We start from the raw sequence: 22,936 nt of genomic DNA, 5'->3' as shown, positions 1-22,936 counted from the left end.
ATCCTTCCGGCACCACCTCTGCAGGATTTCTGAGCTCCAGAACCATAACTTAATAAATGTGTCCTTTTTAAAGCCACTATGCGGCAACAGAAAACACAAACACCAATCAAATCTCCTGGCCACAGGGACTGGCCCAGAGATGGGCTTGTGATTCAAGCTGAGCCAATGAGAGTCCTTCTCCCAAGAGTCCTTTTCCCAAGGGTCCAAGAAGTCTTTTTCTCTTGATAGAAGCTGTAAGTTTGCGTGGCCCTGGACCTGCTGGGAGCATGGCCCCTGCCAAGTAGAGAAGCTGATAAAAACTGGGCCAACACATGGCAAGGGTTGGGATGGGAGTCGGTGCAGGTCCTGACAGGGTTCCTCTCCAGCTGGGCTTAGTTCCAGCTGAGGACAGCTCCACCCCTACCCTTCCCTTTCACATAAGCCAATTAACTCCTTCTTTTGTTCATATTCATTTCAGTTGGCTTTCTGCTACTTGTCATTGAAAGACGTCTGATTAATTCATGCCCCTCAAAATACCAATCCCTGGTCTTCCGTTCCTCCATACAAAATCATTTCTTCAGTTAACACATCTCTAAAAATAACCCAGTGAATGCATATATCCCTTGTGAGTCTTGGTACATGAGCAGAAATGATTTTATCAAATAACAGCTTCCATTGAGTGATGACAGAGCCCAGAGGGAACAGTACACACAGTAGGGGTTTTGATAGAAGAGGGGATGGGGAAAGATCTGGACCATGGGTGTAACAGACCAGGGAGGTGTGGGAGAGGGTGTGGTATAGAGTAAATGAGTGAATGCAGGTGGAGGCAAACCATATTGATCTTAAACACTGGGACAGAAGTAAGGGTTAAAGAAGAGAAGGGAAGTAACCCTTCTGGAATCTGCGTGGTTCTATATACTTAGCCAAGATTTTCAGTCATCCTCGGCTTTCATGACAATTTTGATAATCTGTCGAATCACAATTCCTGTAAAAGCCAGGTAAGTGGCAGAGCCACCCCAGAGGAAGGAGGACACCTGTTCCTGGGCATGCCCCTTGGGCTGCCAGTGCTCCCCTACATCAAGTGCCTCTGTACCCCTTGGATTAACCTGCCCGACTAGGCTGCTCTGAGGGCTACCAGGGTGGCCACTGAAGTCCTGAGTGGGCACAGACAAAGTGCCCACAGCTTTCTGGAATATCACAAGGTAGAAAGGCATTTTTCTATAGAAAAGCAACACAAGACAATCTCCCTATGCCATTTGCTTATTGTTGGAGTTTGAAATTCTGCCCAAGTGTTCATAGTTCTTAGTTGTCAGCAGTTTAACTTGAAACAATAGTGAAAACAGTCCTCTTGGCCTCTACCTAAACTTCAGCAGAGAAAAAACAGCTTCAGAAGTTGAACTTGAATGGTCTCCTTACCTTATTTGCCCTGACCTTGAGTTGCACTGTGCTAACAAGGAATCTAGAACATGGGGCATGGAAATGGTGTGTTTATAAGATGAGGCTCAGGCTTACATATTCTTTGAGTCAGAGCCTCTGGAGTTGGTGATTTAGTAGGGATGTGGGAGGGAAGTGTGTTGCCAACTTGAGAACCCCCTTCTTAGGTTCAGCATTTTAAGCAAATTTGAAAACTCTAATCTTTCAGCTTTGGGAGTTTATTTTCTCTTGGAAAATGTCTGGATCCTTGTTCTCTGTAAGAAGGGAAGGAAAAGGCTAAGAGTGAAGATGACAGGTTTACTTGGGCATGAAATCACTGTTGGCCAACTCATTATGTTTGAGTTAAATGTCAAAAAATCTGCAATTTACAAAAGAAGTTTTCCTGAAATTACACATGGGATGGATAATTGAGAGCAAACTGCCTGGGCTGTCCGGCTGGAGCAGTACTGCCCTTTCTGGGAACTTGTCCCTCCCAGTGTAGAGCCCCTGGGACAAGTTGTTTCCAGCACCAGGGTCTGACCCACACCTGCTGAAGTCCCCAGCCCCTGGCCTTGCCCAAATGCCCTCATTTTCTGAGCAGCCCTGAGGCAAGTCTCTAGTTTGTTTGTAAGATCTGCAAGTATTCAGTTTTGTAGTTCCACCTGATAATTTTTTATGTGAATCCTGGGAAAATTGGTAAACAATTAGAGTTTTATATGGCCTGAAAGAAAGGGAGGGAAGCTGTATCCTCCCCATTTAGCAGTAAGTGATTGACAGCTTCTCTATCTGCAATGGACAGTCACCAATGCCATCAGAATCTAGAAGTGGACATTCTAGAGTTTTCTATTTGTATTTTTTGTAGTTCTGATCTGTAACTATCTCATCTCCCTATCTTTTGGCTGCTTTAACACATGGAAGAATATTCTCGAATTCCATGATAGCATGCAGGGCCTATCTGGAAGCTCACAGCAGGCCGTGAAATTTTAGGTCAATGCAGTAAATGGCTTATTTCAAAAAGCCTATACATAATGTGGCTTTCTCAGTTAATGTCCTGCATACAGGGTTTTCTTAGCTCTCATTTGTTTATTGTTTCTGTGTGTGTGTGTGTGTGTGTGTGTGTGCGCGCGCGCGCGCGCGCAGGTGTTAGGAGTTTATACCATTATTAATTGACATTAATAGTATTATTTGTCATTCAGGAAGCACCAAATTAATCTTTAAAAACAGAGTAAATTATAAATGTTACCCAAAGAAAGAGAGAATCTGGAAAGAGTCAGTGAGCATAGGGAAAGAGACCTCTTTAGAAATATTGGCATAAGTTTTGCAAATTTTGGCTTCCCACATGAGGCCCAGTGGTGTGGGCCAGCTTTCTGTTCCAATGCCAAATGGTCCCTTGCTACAGGGAGCAAGGATTGAGTATACTCTGTGCCCATAGGAAGGGCTATTTTATGCCCAGGGTGTTCATATGATCCTAGTACAGACCAAGCGAAGTTCCTCTCCTCTGATATCAGATGGTCTATGAAGAAGCAAAAGCTCCCCAGTGAACAACCTTTCCCCTGGCCTCTCCTGACTGAAGTGTAAATGATTTTTGAGAGCGGACTAAGCCGGTCAATAAATTCATTCTTTGAACTTCTCTGACTGGGTAGTGGTTCTGAGACTTTGAAAATCTTCAAAGATCTCAGCCTGTGAAATCAATAGCTCATGTTTGAAGTTGCCGGAGTTAAGGCAAGAATTCCGTTCAGGGAGCACTGTGTTGAGGACCTGGTACGTGGGAAGCAGTGTTCTGGACACTAAAGATGCTACTGAGCGAGGAAGAGCACAGTCCCAGCCCATGAGGAGCAATCTGGAAAAGAACAGAGGACAAGGACATACATGCCTAGTACAGACAGCTGCAGGAACCCAGGATGAGGATAGGCACATTGGGTTGGGCTTGGAGGGGGGAAGATGGGGAGGACTAAGGGCTATTCTCATGCAAGTACTTAGGTAAGTCAAAAGTTGGGGAACCACAAAAGTGATCCGAAATATCCTATCCTTGTGCATTTCTTGACTGAAAAGTTTAAAACAGTAACACAAATACTAATGACACCTAATATTTATCAAGCATGTACCCAACATCAGATGTTATGAATTTATGTAAATTATGTCCTTTAATCCTTACCATAAATTCTGCGATTTGTAAAGCCACTCCTTTAAAAAAAAAGATTTATTTATTTGTTTGTTTATTTATTTATGAGAGACACACAGAGAGAGGCAGAGACATAGGCAGAGGGAGAAGCAGGTTCCCCACGGGGAGTCCGATGTGGGACTCCATCTGGGGACCTGAGCTGAAGGCTTATGCTCAATCACTGAGCCACCCAGGAGTCCCCCTTTGTTTTTCAGATGAGAAAACTAAAACTCAGAGAGGTCAAGTAACTTGGCTAGGATTCTTCAGCTAGTTAGTATAAGAACTGGGGTAAAAATCCATGTCTACCCATGTAAGTCCAGTGTCTTCCCCCTAAATCTATCTTTCTTCCTTCCTTTCTTTATGCCTTTCTTTCTTTCTTTCTTTCTTTCTTTCTTTCTTTCTTTCTTTTCTTTTCTTTTCTTTTCTTTCTTTCTTTTCTTTTCTTTTTTCCTTTTTATTCATTGTTGAGACCTGAAGAAGAGTCCTGTGGTCCTGGATCCTGAAAAGGGTCTACCAGAATTCAGAAGATCTTGTGCCTCTCTTGATCAAAGGCATGGCTCCTGGCAGCTGGGACCTATGTCTCACCACATGCACTATGCATCACTAGCTTCCAGGTGCCAGGGTCTGGGGCTGAGGCCACACATATCCACAGTTGTCTGCACAGGGCCTGGCTCCACCGCAGGCTCTACGAAGTGAATGCCTGGGAAAGGTTTTCTTTCTTTGCCAGGTTACTTCCCTCATCCATCTGCCTCATTGGCTTTTAATACAAGCAGGAAACAAAACTGAGAAAAGGAAAACGATGCTTTATAGAAAAGGAAAAGCATCTTCCTTTAGCCAGTGGGGCTCTGAGAAGGGGAGTGATGACTAAGGTTTGTGGGATACTGTTACCTGGCAGTGTTACCTGGTGATAAGGAGCCACAGAAGCCAGAGGCAGAATGGGCAATGCCATTGGTGCCTGTCCTTGGCTGACGCCCAAGTGTCTTAGCTGAGGGTGGCAGTAGGGGCTGTCAACTTCAAGGAGGATGCCAACCAAGCCTGCAACACCCGGGAGGCAAACAGTTGAAGAAAACACATACTTGAGGAGAATGTTTGGCTTACAGATGTCACTAAGCTGAAGCTGTGATTCCTAAGAGCAAATAAATCACTGCTTGCAACATTAGACCCCACCAACCTGATGCTCTCTCTCCTTCCTCACAGGTGAGAAAGGATACAGGATAAACCACGTCTTGGCTGCCAGTCCTGGGAATATTATTTTGTGTTTGGAAACCGCCAGAGACTCATTGATGAGCCAGTACACTGTGTTGAGTAAATCAGTAGTGGTGGACTCCCTTCCATGTTACTGAGGAGGAAGCCAGGGCAAACACATATTCTGATACATGTTGAGTGGGCAGGCCGAGGCACAGCATGTCCTGCGCTCTTTCCTTTGGCTCAGGTGTGAGATGTGGGTTGGCTATCACTGTATACTGGGGCAGGCATGATTGCGTCTTCTGACTTCAGAGGTCATTGTTCTTTAAGGTTGTATGCTCAGGAGCAGATGATCTGTCAGACATGGGGCACCTGCTCTTTCCCAGTGAAGAAACACTGATCGAAAACCACACTGGGCTTTGCAAACAGTGCTCACAAGCAGCAGCCAAAGGATGCTCTGTTGTGTGGTGTCTAGGCAATACTTCCATGCACCTTTGTGTCTTAACAGTATGTTTTCAATGATCAATAGAAAATATCCATCCCTATGCTTGGGAAATTGAGACAAAAATACAGCTATACTCTCATCATCCTAATTTGCTAATTATTGACATGCTTGCATACTAATTCCTAGTCTTTTTATCTAGACTTTTTTTTTTTTTTTTTTTTACATATCTGTGGTTCAAGTCTACAACCATTCACTGAGCACCTACTTTACCAAGGCTGCTGAAGAAGTTCTGGGGGTTCTGGGGAATATCCATTTAACCAAATGGTAAGTGACTTAAATGATTTTTAAAATGAAATCAGATATGGTTAAACTATGTAGTAGAGGCAAAAAATGTGCATGAATCAAATGTCAATTCCAGCTAAGACTTCAAAGATGGACTAGTACTATACAGCCTCAATGTGTGGGGTGGAATAAGTGGGCTAGCAGCAGGCTTCCTTAGGAGGCCCTTGCAGCTGATTGAGGACCATCCCATGAGAGATGAAGAAAACCCATTGAGGACTGGACAGAATGGAGGACTGGACAATGTGGACAATGTGGAATTGAGAGGTCTTGGGAGCTGGTATGTATAAGAAAAGAGGCAGAGGAAGGAATTGATATTTTAAACTAGTTTCCTTGGATATTTTACAGAAATTGGGTTTGTGTGGCTCTTGATCCTTATGGCAGCACACTGTCTATTACAGCTGCCCGACAATAATGCAGATAGCAGTCAGAATCTTAGCTTGCACTGACTGAATTCCCTCTATGGGCTAGGCATCGTGCTGACCTCTTCACATGCGTTATCTTGTTTAAGCTTTACAACCACCTATAAGGAAGGTTCTATTGTTATATTTCCTTTGCAGATGAAAAAATTGAGGCTCCGAGATGTTAGGCAACTTGCTCAAGATTAAACAGCTTTTCACACGCTAGCACCCACGTGGCTGAAACATCAGGAAGTCATCTTCCAAGATGAGAGACCTCACAAAAATATTAACAGCAACTCCTCAGTTTTATTAGAGTCCATTGAGTATGAATCTTTCTGCATAATGTAGTTCTTTTGGATATTAGAAACATAGTCCCTTTTGTATGCCTTTTATGAAGCTTTAACAACTTGATGAGAAGGCCTTTTAAAAGATAGCCTATAAATCTCTGGTCTCTTATGTAATTATTCTGTATATCATTTAACCTTTGACTGAAGGTTTGTTTGGCTTTCAGGAGCATCCAAACTGTCATTCGGAGAGGCTCTCAGGGTGCCAAGATGGGTAGGGTTCTTGGTCTCCCTGGAGCTGGCCTCTGTCTGCCACTGCCTGCAGCCTCCATTCCCTGTCTGCCACCTCTAGTTCCTGCTTCCCTTGTCCTCTCCATGTTTATCTTCCTACCTTCCTTTCCCATCACTTCCTTGCTCAGCTTCCACAGGAAGTATATTGGCTCTTGATGCGAAAGCCTGCTGTGTACCAAGTGCCAGACTCTGTGAAGTCTCTACATGGTCCTGGTTCATCCTCACCACGGTCCTGGGGGCATCTCAGACTCAGCTTCCAGCCGAGAACACTGGCTTAGCCATAAGGCCATTTGTGTCTCCATGCTTACTTGCTTTTTTGAGTGTGGAGCTGGGATTTGAACTCATGTGTATCTAATTCCAATCCCATTTTCCTTAAGGTGTGGGTAGTGCCATCTGTAATAACTGGGCCTGCTCTTGGCCTTGCACATGACAAATGAAGGCATAGCTGTAGCCTACATCGCTTCTGGCTTGTTTTCACTAGAGCAACAATAAGCTCAAGGAGTATTAGGGAGGTAGCAGAGTCCTGCATGATACTCGGTAAGGAGCTCAGGTTCTGGAGACAGCTGAGGCCAAGCCCTTCATCTGCACACACTTGCTCTGTGACTTGGGAGTAATACCAATGGGGCAGGGGTGTTGCTGCAGTGCAAACAACGGCAATCTTGTTTATGCGGGGATATTGCCACTCTGGTCGCCTGCCAGGCAGGGTGAACATTTCTCTTTCTCTCTGCACCCATGCCTCACTCTGTGCCCTTCTGTCCAGCTCAGGTCTGTGCGGCTGCTGTCTTGCCCTCTCTCCCATCCCTCTCCCTGCCTCTGTCTCCTCTTTCTTCCCACCTGTTCCTACCTCCTCCTCCCTAGACTCACTCCCTTTCTTCTAGTCCCCAGATGGCCCCTGACCCTACAAGTTGCTGATTCCAGGTAACCCAGCGGTTGCTGCTGGCATGTTCCTGTACCTTGGCATGTGGCATTCCTCCCCAGCAGCCATGTCTGCCTCGAGCATGCAGCCTGCTGTAGAGTACAAGTTGCTACCCTGCCACCGATTATGCCCATGTATCATAATTGTGCGTTTTTTTTCCTTGAAAGCCAAATGATGAAGCTAATAGGGTTCATGCTGAGAACAGATGTTCTTATTTCTGCCCAGATGCCGTACGTGGCAAGGATTCTCTGATTCTTTTGTACTTTCATTTGAAGTGTTGCTGGTTGAAAGGTTCTTGGGAAGGGCTGAAAAATCATGCTGTCCTTCCAGTAAAGAACTGGGCACAGGTCTTGAGGGGGTGTGAAGTAGCCATCCTTGGCATTTTATAATCCATCTGCTTCCTGAGGACATTATCCTGTTCCTATTTGAAAACTGCCTTTGCTCGCATTTTATAATTAGGCATTCAGATTTTCGCTTTTCTAGTTGTTTCAATCTCAGGGTAATGTGGCAATTAACAATTCTTCCATTTTCTGCTTTATTTCCTCTTCTCTCCATACTTGGAATTCATGGAAGGTTTTTCCTTTCCATTAAGAATGCTGAAAGACTGTGATAGTGTTATTCATTCATTTAATATTTATCGAGTGCCTTCCATGTGCAAGGCACTAGTGTATGAAACAGGCAAACTTTCCACTTTCATAGGGATAATGTTCTGGTCAGAGAAGTCAGGCAATAAACAAACACATAAATAAACTCATTTCAGACTGAGGAAGTGCTACAAAAAAGGAGCAAGATGGAAAATACAGACAAATTGGGAAGTGAGGGTGACTTTGTATAGAGTGGTCAAGGACAGTCAGTGAAGTTGAGGTAAGGGGAGAACATTCTAGAAAGGACAACAAGTGCAAAGGCCCTGGGGGCAGTGAAGAGTTGGGACATTAAAGGCACAGGACAAAGGCCAGCATGGTTGGATGTGCTGAGAGCATGGGAGAAGCAAAACAAAGTCAGAGTGGATCCTATATACCAGCACCTGGCTAAACTCTACAAGGAGTTCCTTAACCAACACTTGATGGTGGGGCTGATAAGTAGTACACGTGTTCTCCTTTACCCATTAGGGAAAGATTAACTCAGGCACATGAGCTTAGTTAGGCCTGTGCCCATGGTCACACAGCTAGCAATATGGAGAGCTAGGATTAGACCTTTTATCTCTCTGGCTTCAAAACCCATGCTACTAATCAGTGCATGTGTCACCTTGTGCTTTAACACAAGGAAGAATGTTCTCAAATAATGGAAGGAGAATATGTGAGCTCCTTGTTGTTGGAGGTGCTCAAGCTGAGATGCCATCATTACTCAGGGAGGTTTATAGGCAGAGGTGTGGCTGCATGACTTCCAATCCCTCTTCCAACCCTGAGGTGTCACAGTGGTTCAGGAGCTAAGGAATTATGGGCCAGCTTGTTCACAGCTGTGGAGAGGTGGAGAGCCCAGCAAGGACATAGGCTTCTCTGTTCAGATGTATTCTGTATATTTGCCACTCTGTTCCAGCAAGAGCCTATATGTATGTTGTCCACTCTGTTTCATAGATCTCAAACCTGTGAAAAACCAAATGGGAAGCACTGAGATGGTGGCCTCAGAGGTGGGGATTGGCAATGACTCACCTTATATTTTTCAACATTTTCCATCCTGAGCTACTTCTTCGTTAAAAGTACTACAATTATTAGGAATGGCACTTCTGTATAAAAAAAGTGCTTCTTTTTAATTTTCTGAAACTATTGCAAGCTGATAAGCACATTGCTTGATTTCCCCAGTCCTGAAATGGGTGATCTAGGTGGAGAAATAGTGGGACCTGGAGATGGGCACAGATAGAAAAGTGTTCTGGGCAGAGAATATACCAAGCGTAGATCTGCTGGTCTCCCAGACCTGCCTGAGGCCCTACGTTCAGAAATGCTTTCCTTCAGGTCAGAGGGAAGGGACCTCCTTTCCCACATGTTGGTTGTATAAAATAGCAACTGGCATCTATTAGTTTGAACCATTGGAAACTGCAATATTTTTAGGTTGAATTGGCTAAATATAGTAATATGGAATAATAGTAATAATACTAGCAATTAAGCAAGTGGTAGGCATTGAATTTTGCTCATTAGTACTTGGATCTGCAAAGGATTGTAATGTGTTATTTTCTTTGATGGTCTCATTTCTCACTTGATAGCAGAAGGGTGGCTAAGGGAGGGAAAGCATGGTTTTTAATTTTCTGATTTAATGCAATTCTGGCTATCTGATTTCAAACAGCCTCTTTTATGTTAACAGAGTTCATTTTGAGAAAATATTGGTCCTTTGGGATTTCTTCCTGCTCCTCTCCTCTTTCCCTTCATCTAACAGCGCCACAGTCTTAGAGCAGCTCAGGTCACATTATGGGGCAGGGGAAGGAGTCCTCAAGGGTGTCCCTGGGTCCTTGCTGGGTGTCCCTGGGTCCTTGCTGGCCTTGCCAGAACTGGGCGTCCACCAGCGTGCGTGGCTTCTGCAGGCTCCTGGGGACACCTATAGGCTGGGCCTCTGCCTCCGCCTGGAGGCCCTTGGAGCTGTTGCCTCCTCTCCTGACAGTCTTCTTTCTGATCTTTTGGTTTTTGTAGCATCGCTGAGATCCGTGGGGGCTGGTAAACTTTTAACCACCTTCTTTCTGCGTGCTTCCATTGAGTGGGGCTCCGGAGGCTGCGCCTGTGCTTCCCTCTGTCCAGGCTTCTCTGCCCGCTTGTGGACCATACCAGATATGCTGGATCCCAATGAGGCTTTCTGCAAAAGGCTTTCAGGCTTTGCCCAAGGAGGAGGGACCCTGACCTCAGTATGCTAGTAGTTTCTCAAACACATAGAGAGCTTCGAGGAATTTCATCTCCTCTCCCAGCTTCTCTCAAGATTCTCTTTAATGGTAATGGGCAAAGAGAAGTGGGGACCCTCCTGGGGGAAGTGGGGACCCTCCTGGGGCTGACTCCTGCCCAATTCACCCCCACCCCCCCTTTTTTTTTTAGCACAAACACATTTATTTACTAACCAAAGGGATGATTCTAATTAAATCAACACTTTGAAATATTTGCATGTAAAATATTTGTGATAAAGATAATTGAACACAGTGATGAAAAAAAAGCAGTATGGAGAATTGCTCATTGAACTGAGCTTGTTCATCCTCACAGCTAATTCCTGTCCAAAATGATGATGGAATTTTTACTCTACTTTTTCATAGACCTGAGTACAGGTGACATTGTTCATGATGCATTCCACCACTAATTTCCCATCTTCCAATTTTCTTGTTATTGTGCTTTCCTTCCCATCCCATTCCTGATGTTGAACCAATGTGCCATCTGTGAAGTTGCAGACAGTATGCGTTTTTCTGCCATCAGCTGTAGTTTCTTCAAACTTCTCTCCCAGATTACATGAAAATGTGTTATTTTCAAAGTGCTCTCAGTTTTTAGGGTGAGGTTTTTGCCGTCAGAAGAGATGATACAATCTGGTTTGGCCACTGCACCCACTTTTCACAGAGCCATTCCCACTCCTACTCCCTTGTATTCGTCAAAGCCTCTGCCCTCCAGCCAGCGCCGTCTTCCTACCAGCTGCCGAAGGGGGCCGTGGTGGGCGGCCGGGGCAGAGGAGCCGGGCGGGCGTCAGGAGCCAGCCGTTACCCAGCACGCGTTCCCCCTCCTCCAATTGCTCGTGCTGTGGTTCCCTCAAAACGCCAGCGTGTATCAGGAAACACCTCACGAAGGGGCAAAAGTGGAGTCAATTCTAAGAGTGGACAGCGAGGATCTTCTTCCAAGTCTGGAAAGTAGAAAGGAGATGACCTTCAGACCATTAAGAAGGAGTTGACCCAGATAAAACAAAAAGTGGATTCTCTGCTGGAAAGCCTGGAAAAAATTGAGAAAGAACAGAGCAAACAAGGGGAGATGAAGAATGCTAAGTCAGAAGAGGAGCAGAGCAGCAGCTCCCTGAAGAAAGATGAGACTAATGTGAAGATGGAGTCTGAGGAGGCTGCAGATGACTCTGCTGAGGAGGGGGACTTACTGGATGATGATGATAATGAAGCTCGGGGGGATGACCACCTGCAGTTGATCAAGGATGATGAAAAAGAGGCTGAGGAAAGAGAGGATGACAGAGACAGCGCCAATGGCGAGGATGACTCTTAAGCACATAGTGGGGTTTAGAAATCTTGTCCCATTATTTCTTTACCTAGGCGCTTGTCTAAGATCAAAATTTTTACCAGATCCTCTCGCCTAGTATCTTCTTCAGCACATGCTCACTGTTCTCCCCATCCTTATCCTTCCCATGTTCATTAATTCATATTGCCCTGTGCCTAGTCCCACTTCCACTTCCTTTGATGTTCCTAGTAGTTACGTTAAGTCTTACCCTGTAATTTTTGCTTTTAATTTTGATACCTTTTTATGACTTAACAATAAAAAGGATGTGTGGTTTTTTTAAAAAAAACAAAAAAACAAAAACAAAAACCAGGAGACTCTTCCTGTCTCCTCCTACTTCCCTTCTGGGTGGAAAGAGCTCCCCTTAATGTCAGATCACCCTCTTTTCCTCCTTGATGGAAGTTTTCTGCGGATTAATTTATGTGTTTCTACTTTATGACATTCTTTGGTCTTGGTGGAATGAACGTCACCCTTGCTTGGGAATCAGTGTTAGGGTCCATTTGAGAGACAGTATGCTTCATTTCTATGAAAGGTGAGATAGGCGCCAATCACTTTGATTTGATTCTCCTAACAACCCTGTCTACAAACTCATTTTATAACTGATGCAGCATAGGTGGAGAGATGGAAGGATGTGTCTGAGATCATGCAGAATGATTGTTGCTGCAGAACCAGGATTTAGAACCAGACCTCCCAGACTATAAAATGTAAGAAGTGCACATTAGCTGTAACCATCACATCTGAAATATTGCTAATACTAGGGCACCTGGGTGGCTCAGTCAGTTGAGTGTCCTGCTCTTAGTTTTGGCTTAGGTCCTAATCGTGGGGTCCTAAGATTGAGCCCTGCGCCCTCAGTGTGAAGTCTGCTGGAGATCCTCTCCCTCTCCCTCTGCTCCTTCCCCTGATTACATGCACTGTCTCTCTAAGATCAATAAATAAAATCTTTAAAACATCACTAATACAGCACATATGTGTATCATATAAGTGTGCTTTTTGTGGGAACACCATATATTCAGATATTACCTAAAGTATAACTCAGAGAGAAAGAGGAACCTAGACTTTTAAAATGTAATATTTTGACATTATTTTAATATTTTATTATTTAATAAAATATGTATAATATTTATGTAATATTTCAACTTGGAAAGTTTTGTACCTCAGTCTTGTCATCATCTGGCTTACTTCCTCCCCTCCACCTCTGCAAGGCCCCTTTGATGCAGTGAGTCTCTCTGCTGGCCATTGGTTGGGCCTGTTGTTAATAGTCCCAGATGTGGGTTGGCAGAGCTGGAACCCCATATCCTGCTTTCCTGTCCAGCCCAGCTCCACAAAACCTAGCACTGTGTCGTGTTCTATTCCCAGGGCGAGTGTAGGCTGAATGTCAGGCTGTCTGAGAGAAGCTACCAGCAGATGGTCACGGCCAGCAATCAGAAGTGGAGAACATTGTTTTGGAATCAAAGTGATGTTGAACCATGAACCCCAGAGGCAGGTAGGAAGAGCAGCAGCAGACTTAGCAAACATTGCCAGCTCCCACAGACCAGCTGATGGCTTGTGTGAGCCCAGAATGGAAAAGATTGTCACATGTTGGGTGCCTGGCCTGGACCTCACATCAGGCGGTGAGTATTGTCCATTCTGACCATGAAGGTCAGAGACTAAGGCATGAATACAGTGTGGGTCTAGTTGCTCTGGCTTCTCACTATGCCAACCTGTCAGCCCAGTGTGGGAACTCAGAGAGACAGGGCCTGGGAAGATCCTCCTGGCTACTCTCGCTCATGAGGACTTATGTAAGGCACAGGTGCCATGATTGTTGTGGGCCAGAGCACATACTACAGGACTGTCAAGGCCAATGAGCGAGACCTGAATGTCATGGGTGTAACTAGATTTAGGGCTTCCATGGGAAGCATCGCTGTGTGAACTCACAATAGAGATGACATTTGAGTTGGCTTCTGAATGGTGAGTGAGAGTTTGCCAAATAAGAAGTGGCAGAAGGTATTCTAAAGAACAGGAAACAGCAAATGCAAAGGTGTCAGAGCAGAAAGGTATGTCTATGTTTGGGATCTAAAGAATACTTTGTTGCAGGGCTGGTGCCCATTATGCCGTGTGTTCTTGGGAGGTTGTATTTTCTACTCCAAAATGCACTTTTGGACATCATCATGGTGACAAATGTCTGCTCCCCTGCATTGTCCCTATTTCCTAGCCCCTCCCTAAGTGGAGCTTACTTCTCACTCTGACCTTGGCCCACAGACTCAGCCCACCCTGATCCTTAGCACCAGGCAATGACTTTTGTTAACAAAAGAGGTCTGGCTTAATTCTGGATTTTACTTGATCTTTCTCTGGTGAAGACTTCAGCTTGGTCCTCAGAGACTCATAAATAGGCCCATAGCCCAGTGTCCTCCTGGTTTTACTGATCTTCAAACATTTGAGTCCTTTTTTTGAAACTTAAGCTCAATGACTGGAGACCTAACACATGCTGTAAAATTCCTGTGGTGCAGCTGCCTCTAAATTGATCCATTATTTGTTTAGAGGAGCTACTTTTTCATCATTCTCTGAAAAAAATCTTGATACTAATTATTTATTGTTTCCAAAATTGCCTCAGTCTCCATGTGTTGGCTCTGAGGTTTTCTCTCAGTTACCACTTTGTATACTCTGTGCTCTAAATTATTAGTGCTAAGCCCATTCCTTATGTGCTCCATACTATATCCACATTGGGGGTCCATCCTCCCTTCTTCCTTCCTTCCTTCCTTGAGTGCCTTACTATGTGCTAAGCACTGGAAATAGAGCAGTAAGCAAGACAAAGTCTCTGGTTCATAAGCTTAAGTTTTAGTAAAGGAAGACTGATAATACCCAAATAAATAAGTCAATAGGCAAGGTATTTAAAGACAAAAGATTGATGTGTTAGAGAGAATCTGACAGAAGGTAGAGAAGTGGTAGTGGGATGACCTCTCAGGGGACCTCTTTTTATCATTTAAAAAGAGAAACTAAATGACGAAAACAGCTGAGGGAAGCACATTCCAAAAAGTAGGAATGGCAAGAGCATTTGCCATGTGGTGGGGAAAAAAAAAGCTTGAAGGCTTGCAAGAAGCAGTGGGGCATGCCATGAGACAGGGTAATAGACAAGAGCCCAATCTTGGGGAACAAGGCAAAGTTTTCATATTTTATTCTAATAGCACACTATGTTGATCCTTGTTATGTGGGATCTATGTTAGTTAGGATGGATTAATAAAAAATGATTGCATTGGAAGATCCAAAGACTATACTGTGAGGATGGAGGCTTCAATGAGGGTAAGAGCCACAGTGAGAGACAGAAGTGCCCCATGCTTTTGTAGTGTTCAGGAGGCTACAGGGAGACAGCCAGTTTTCTAAATTCTTTTTTTTTTTTTTTTTTTTTTAGATTTTATTTATTTATTCATGAGAGACAGAAAGAGAGAGAGGGGCAGAGACATAGGCAGAGGGTGAAGCAGGCTCCATGCAGGGAGCCTGACATGGGACTCAATCCTGAGTCTCCAGGATCACACCCTGGGCTGAAGGCGGCGCTAAACCACTGAGCCACCCGGGCTGCCCGAGACCGCCAGTTTTCATCTTAAATGTCCATCATCAAGTCCAGAGGATAGAAATTGCTACCAACCCTTTAACCTGGTAGCATCATATTCTTTCTTGAGAAGGTGTGTGTGTGTGTGCGTGTGCACACATGTGTGCATGCAGGGAACATAAAATGTATGTCAGGCTGAACTTCTCATTTGTTTTCATTTTGTAACTCAAATAGCACATTGGCTTGGGTACTTTTGAGATGTCAGCTCTGGCTAAGAACTAGTGCAATTACAAACAGGGAAAAGGTATCAACGGGTCACCAAAACAAAGCACTTTCAGAACAAAAGTCAATATTGGCTTGCATAAACTACAGTGATTTCTTCCAAATTTTATTTAAGAAATATTTTTTTTTGCATTAAAGGCATATAACTAACAACAGTGACATAGATTCATTTTGCATCAAAAGAGATTGCGCTCACTCACAAATTTGTGCTGCCGCATCCATTTAAGTTATGTAAACTGTGAGGGAAGGTTTCTCTTGTATATCAGTTGAACTGGACCATAAAATGATATAGTTACCTAAAGAATTGTTACACATAATACTTATCTATACAAATCAAAATTGTCTTAGTACAATAGATTCTGAGGTTAAGACACCGACTACCCTCCATCACTGCTAGCTTAAAATACCGAAGTACCCTTGTGTCTTTATTAATTGACTCTTTGCATTTTATAAATACTGGAGAGCTAACAAATAACTAATACCATGGGGAAAAGTGAAGGAAAATTAATTCCAAGTGAAAGATAAGAAAAAAGGCAAGAGGACAGGGGTAAAGGAGTCCTAGGCAGGGTGGAAGACTACTCTTTCCCGGCAGCCTCCTCTGGTGTTAAAGCATCAATATCTTTATGCCTTTTTTTGACAGTTGTCACAATTACAACAACTATTATGTAAACACAACATAGACACAACACAGACATAAACTTATACCTGTATACACACATATGCGTGTACAAACACATACATACAATACATATGCATTGATTACAAAGGCATTTCACAAACATTCACTTATTCATTTAAATGACAGATATTTGAACTCTACAAAGTGCCAGACACTCTTCCAGGTAGTAAGAATATAGCGGTGAACAAAAAAGACAAAATCTCTGCCCTCAAAGAATTTCCATTAATTTTAATAATTCTGGGTTATTCTGTCAGATATTGATACCGTATTTGGCTTAGCCATTCTCCAATTGGTTTTGTGATCTAGTTGTTTCTCATAATTATAGAAGGTCCGCAAATTACGATGGTTCCGACTTAATGATTTTTTGACTTTATGATGGTGAAGAAGAGGTACCCATTCAGTAGGAACCATACTTTGAATATTGCATTTTGACATTTTCCTGGGCAGACAATATGCAGTGTGACCGTCTCCTGTGATAGCTGGGCAATGGCCACAAGGGTGAACAACTCATACACTGATAATCACTCTGTATCCATAGCACCATTCTACTTTTGTACCGTCAGTATAGTAGTCGATAAATTGCATGTGATATTCAACACTTCATTATAAAATAGGCATTGTGTTAGATGATTTTGCTCAAAAAAGGCTAGTTTAAGTGTTCTGAGCATGCTTAGAGTCAGCTAGGCTAAACGATGGTTTGGTGGGTTATGTGTATAAATACATTTTTGATTTGTGACATCATCTGCTTTTGATGAGCTTGATGAGGACGTAACTCCATTGTAAATCCAAGAAGATTTGTATTAAAAAATGTTGCACTAAGCATCCTTGTACATTTTTGTTCTATCTGTAGGATAGATTTTTTATTTAAAACTTCTACAAAAAGTCATTCCCCCCAATTAAAAGCTTTGAAATGAGTTTCATTATGAATTATGCATTGTGATTAATGCCATTTCGCCAAATCTAGAAAATCATTTTAATAAAAGATTAGGGGAAAACTCTTGTGTTCTTTTTCTATTTCCCTGCCTTTTGCCATATGCCAAAAAGAAAAAATTTTTTTTAATGATTTCCTTGCCAGTAACTACTCTTGGCATAGCCAGAAGCTGAACATCTTGGGGGCGGGGAGGAGGCGGAAAGGAGCATTTGGCTCCAAATTGCATAATTTGGCAAGTTTTCCTACTACGGTAGTCATGTTTTTGCAAGATTCAGTGAACTTTCTAAAGGCTGACTCTCCATCAATAGTTTGCTGCAGCAAAACCATGACAGCATGGCTGCCTCTCTCCCTTGACTCACTCCTCTTTTCCCTGTAGTTCAGGGCTCTGTGGAGGTCATTTGTTCAGGTTCTCTCCCCTAGTGTAGTAGGCCTTGCTTCTTCTTTATTCCTTCTTGCGTTTAAACTCTTTTTTGAGTACAGGGGACACACAATGTAACACTAGTTTCAGGTGTGCAATATAGAGATTTGATATGTCTGTACATTACTGTGCTCATGGCACGTGTAGCTACCATCTATCACCATACATGGCTTTTACAATTTTATTGACTCTATTCCTTAACAGTAGCAAATATTCTTGAGCACTTACTCTGTGCTAGGCACTGTGATAAGCCTTCATCTTTTTTGTTTCATTCCCTTAAGAACCCTACAATGTAGGAACCATCCTTCTCATCTCCCATGTGGGAAAATAAAAGATGAGAAAGCAAGTGCTCAAAGTGCACACAGCTATAAGTTGGAAGATCTGGGATTTTTTTTTTAAGATTTCATTTATTTATTCATGAGAGATACAGAGAGAGAGAGAGAGAGAGAAAGAAAGAGAGGCAAAGACACAGGCAGAGGGAGAAGCAGGCTCCATTCCATGCAGGGAGCCTGATGTGGGATTCCATCCCGGGTCTCCAGGACCACACCCCGGGCTGAGGGTGGCACTAAACTGCTGAGCCACCCGGGGTGCCCAAGATCTGGGATTTGAAGCCAGGTCTTTTGGATTCTGGACCCCCACAGTTCTTTTTTTTTTTTTTTTAGATTTTTATTTATTTATTCATGAGAGACACACAGAGAGAGGCAGAGACATAGGCAGAGGGAGAGAGGCAGAGGGTCCCTACTGGGAGCCCAATGTGGGACTTGATCCCGGGGTCTTGAGATCATGCCCTGAGACAAAGGCAGATGCTCCTGCTGAGCCACCCAGGCGTCCCTGGAGTCCCACAGGTCTGAGTGCCATGCATCCTGTCTCATTTCTTGTCTAGGTTATGTCTGAGGGTGTTTCATGTTAGAGCACCTTTTCATTACTTACTTCTGTGGCACACATCAAGGCCATGGCCATGGACCAATGCTGAGCTTCTGAGGAACATGATAAGGGTATTTATGATGCTGCTGATGATAATTATGACCTCATTTTCCGAGACAGACCTACTATGTGGGATAGAGGAGACAAACAAATTTACACTCAGAGACCTGAATTAGAATACTGTCTCTCTTACTTATTGAGCATTGTGACCTTTCTAGGTTTCTTACCTTGGAAAATAGTGGCCATAATAACTCCCTTATAAGTTGTGGTGAGGGTGAGACAGTATGTGGATAAGTGCCCACTAAAGGATACTTTTATTGACATTTCTTATTATTGTTGCAAGTGAAGCAAAGACAATTCAAATTTCCATGAAAATAAAGAATATAAGTCTGAGTTCCTAACTGAAGAGATACAAAAGTTTCCAGGAATTATGACATGGAGGACTCTTGAAAACATTACACAAAGTGAAAGAAGCCAATCACAAAAGGCCATATATTACTTGATTCTATTCATATGAAGTATCTGGAATAGGCAAATCTATATGGACAGGAAGTATTTCAGTGTTTGCCTATGGCTAGGAGGTTTAGGGGGAATGATTTGGGGTTTTGGGGTGATACAAATATTCTAGTGTTGATTGTAGTGATGGTTGTGTAACACTGAACATACTAAAAGCCATCAAGATCTGTACTTTAAGTGAGCGAGCTATAAGGTATTGGATTTATATCTCAATTAAAAAGTTTGTTAAAAATAAGTTTCAGATGTCTGTTTAGTTCAAAGAAATTGAGAAATATCACATTCTATCATGTTTATAGTGAATGCATTTCTCAAAGAAAGAAGTGTCTCTTTCTTAGCCATGGCACTTAGACAAAAGTATTAAAAAATATGTATAAAGTTAAACATAAAAAAGCTAAAGGCAAAACAAACTCAGGAAGAGAAGCTAGACGGAAAAAAGTAGAAAGCTGGAAATGAGACTGCCTATAAGTCCACACTGAACCTGACTCATGCTCAGCAGGGTACACATTTTGAGCTGTTTGTGATTCATTCACCCTCTCTTGTGGGGAATCCATGTGACAAATGGCTTCCACGAAAAAGCAATTTGACCTTGCCCCATAGGCCACACAGATGTGTGTGTGGCAAGATGCCGAAGCAAGATGCGGACAATTGGGTACTTGCGGAATCAAACTGTGGTGTCTAAATCCCTATTAACTGACCTATCCAGGTCCAGCTTTGGGTGTTTGGTCTGCAGCAGATGTGAGACCTTCCAAAATATGAGAAGATGCAGAAGTAACTTGGTTATAAATGTCTTATCTTTTGTCTCTGAGAAAAGAAAATACCTATAAAAGTGCCTGGCTCATGTTAAGACCTTAATGGATGTTTGTGGAAAGTATTGTTATTGGAATGAACCCAACCATAAAAGATCTTGTCTCCCTCCCTGATTCTTGGGTGGTGAATTCAGCAGAAAAAAAGACTTGAACCGCTTTTTGACATAATAACAATTTTTATTTCCTTCCACTTTGTAGGGTGCCCCTATGTCAATAGCTCATTTGATTTTTTGAACAGCACTATAGGGTCATTGAATGCTAAACAGTAGTATACTGAGAGATGTCTGTTGTGTTCAAGGTCACATTGGCCAGGGCCAAGACCCAAGTTCAGTCCTCTTTCCAGGACATGTAAGTTGAATTACTTGGCCTAGTTAGTCAACTTAATTTTTCAATGTTTCAAGGGATTATACTGATGCTACATCAAAGAGAGTGTTGTTGGTAAAACCATCACATATGGCAATGATGGGGACTGGCCAACCAAGCTACCACTTCTTGAGGCCAAAATGAAGGAGTGAACTATGCCTAAGGGTACAGAATCTAGTTCCTGTCAGAGAAGGAGCTTAACAAGGTGGTTAGGAGCACCATCACAGTTCTGTTACCTATAAATTTGGGGTAGTATCACCATCATATAAGATTGTTGCAAGGGTTGAGTATGCTACTGTTTGCTGAGTATTTCAAAGAGTGCTTAGCATGCAGTCAGTGCTCATTAAAAACTATATTTTAATCTGTCATTTCTTTTTCCTATTTATTTTTATTTAATCATTTCATTGTCATCCTCTTCACTGCCATTTGCTCAGGAAAGTATAGGGCCATATTATAACAGCTGAGAATTTGGACCACTTGTGAGGAGGTATAGAAATACTTGAGGGATTCAGGGTCAGCTGACATGCAGGGAAGATATGCTTTTTAGCTTAAAATTTGAAAACTGAGGCCAACCTGATCATGCTTGTTCTCCCCTTTCTCCAAATGCAATTTATCCATCTATTCCATTCTTCAGACCTTCTTTTCTCACTAACATTATTAAGCCTCAACCATGCTTTAGATTTAAAGCCCAGGAGGCTTGACCTTTCCAGACATGACCATCCACTGAGTTGGAAAGAGTGGCTGCCAGGTCACCGAAACCATGGGTCAGAAATGACTGGGAAGGGGTGCCTGGGTGGCTCTGTTGTTAAGTGGCTCAGGTCCTGATCCTAGAATCCCAAGATTGAGTCCCACATCAAGCTCCCTGCTCAGCAGGGAATCTGCTTCTCCCTATGCCCCTTACCCAGCTTGTGCTCTCTCTCTCTCTCTCTCAGATAAATAAAATATTTTTTAGAATTAAAAATAATAGTAATAAAAAAGCAATGAACAGGAAGATTTTGGACTAGAGGGCAGGCCGGGCTTAGGATGGATCATCTAGAGAGAATTAAGGGCCGGAGGACCAGGTTGTGATGTGAGACATGGGATTGGGGTTTATTGTGAGCTTCAAAGGCAGAGCTGTGATCAGAGTCTATGTTATCCAGCTGAACTGGAAGGCATGGCTATAGTCTGGCCTCTCCATGGGCTGAACAAGATTGGAATTCAGAGGTCCACACAGGGCAAGAAGCACAGGCATGTGCTTCACATGATGAAGGTGAAGTGGGTGTGCAGTGGTGGAGGAGGCCGTGGCAGTATTCAGGTTTCAACATTGCTATCTAAGCGGCCAGACACAGGACTTGCATTGAGACGCTGACACACGTGAGTAGGCCTCTCAAACTCCCTATCACACACTGAGGTTGTCCCAGCTCAGGGGCATCAGCCCTTTGCCTCCCTAACCTCTGGGCAAACTCAGGCTAGCAGATGGGTACTTGCCCTCCAGGCAAAGTACTGACCTTCAAAGGTTAGAGCTTGCAGCAGAGGGCTCTGAAGAGAATCCCATTAACTCTCAAATATCCAAATCTATTCTTGATGTTCCTAAGACATGAGAGGCAAATGCAAACTAGTAAGAGGTTCAGACTTTTAGTTTCAGATATTAAAAAGGGCTTAATTCTTTCATTCAAACGTATTTGATAGCCCCCTATTGGTTACTAATTAAATGTAGCAGGCCAGGAGGGGGCAAACAGAACCAAGATCACCCAGGGCCTCTGCCGTCTAGAGGGTGAGGATGGGCCTCAACCAGCATGAGAGAAGGAAGCAGAGGAGCAGGGTCTAGAGCCTGGAAGGAGAAGCCAGTTTCCTCAGGTTCAACAGACAAAGACTATGTCCAGGGAGACAGACTGCAGGGATCAGGAACCACAGAGCCTGGGACACAGAGGCTCAGAGGTTCAAAAGGGCACTACCAAAGCCCTGAATGGTAACCCCAGCAGGCGCAGAGTGCAAGCAATCCAAAGGGAGAACTGGCCTTCTCAGCATCACCTCTCCTCCCAAATCAGGTGAAAAAGATGACTGAAGAGACACGGAAGCAGCTCTAAGTACATGCAAACCAAGTGTTGGTGCTCCAATGGGAGTGTACATCAGGATCACCTAGAATGTTTTGTAACACACAGCTCACTGGGCCCCACTCTCAAGTTTCTGATTCAGTAAGTTTGGGGGAGAGGGTGTGGAGTGGGCCTTGCCCGGAGCATTTGCATGTTTAACAAGTTCCCAGGTGCAGCTCATGGGCTGATCTGAAGGTGACACTTAAAGACCTGAGCACACTGGGGCAGTCACTCTGAATTCTTGGCCTATGAAAGAAATGATAAGCAGAGGAAGTATGTCTGGACTGTCCTGGCAGCCTCCTCACCATGGCAGGTGTTTTAACTTGGCTCTGGCACAGGCCCAGACCCACCCAGAGGTGACACCAGACTAAGAGCCCTGGTGTGGGTGGTGCTGTTACTGCTTTCTCCATCTCTTTTCAATCTTGGGTGGGGATAGATCCTTTGCTTGGGAGCCTGGTGCCCTCTCTCCTTTACCTCCACAACTTAGGGATGCTCGGGACAGGTTAGGACTATCACTTAGGGACACAGACAGTTTAAGGGCATTTTTATTTTCTGGAATATTTGCACATGGGCAAACATCTTCTGTATCATGTTGACTCTCTTCCCTCATTCTTCATCTGCCTTTCTTCAAAGCTTGTGAGTGGTTGTGGTTACCCAATGACATCTTTTCACTTTCTGTGATTTGTGTGTGGCAGAATGCAGCTGCTTGTGCCACTTAAACTGGAAAAAGTTGGGTAGCCCGTTTTCTTTCCATCCCTTGCACAGTTTTAGCAATACGACTGATAATTCATGGAGGTTCTTCTCCCCCTTCCCCTTCCTTCCTATACCCCCTCCATTGA

At 43.6% G+C, this 22,936-nt stretch overlaps 2 pseudogenes; one reads left to right on the top strand and one right to left on the bottom strand.

The window, feature by feature from the left end:
• Positions 1 to 10,539: 10,539 nt before the first annotated feature.
• LOC129504523 (fatty acid-binding protein 5-like) lies at positions 10,540 to 11,052 on the bottom strand (annotated as a pseudogene).
• A 3-nt stretch (positions 11,053 to 11,055) lies between these two features.
• Positions 11,056 to 11,680, top strand: LOC129504522 (heterogeneous nuclear ribonucleoprotein C-like; annotated as a pseudogene).
• The last annotated feature ends 11,256 nt before the right edge of the window (positions 11,681 to 22,936 follow it).

Source organism: Nyctereutes procyonoides, unplaced genomic scaffold, assembly GCF_905146905.1.
Source record: "Nyctereutes procyonoides isolate TBG_1078 unplaced genomic scaffold, NYPRO_anot_genome, whole genome shotgun sequence".
Taxonomy (NCBI): domain Eukaryota; kingdom Metazoa; phylum Chordata; class Mammalia; order Carnivora; family Canidae; genus Nyctereutes; species Nyctereutes procyonoides.
Note: the sequence above shows the minus strand (reverse complement) of the source record. Positions and strands in the feature narration are given on the sequence as shown.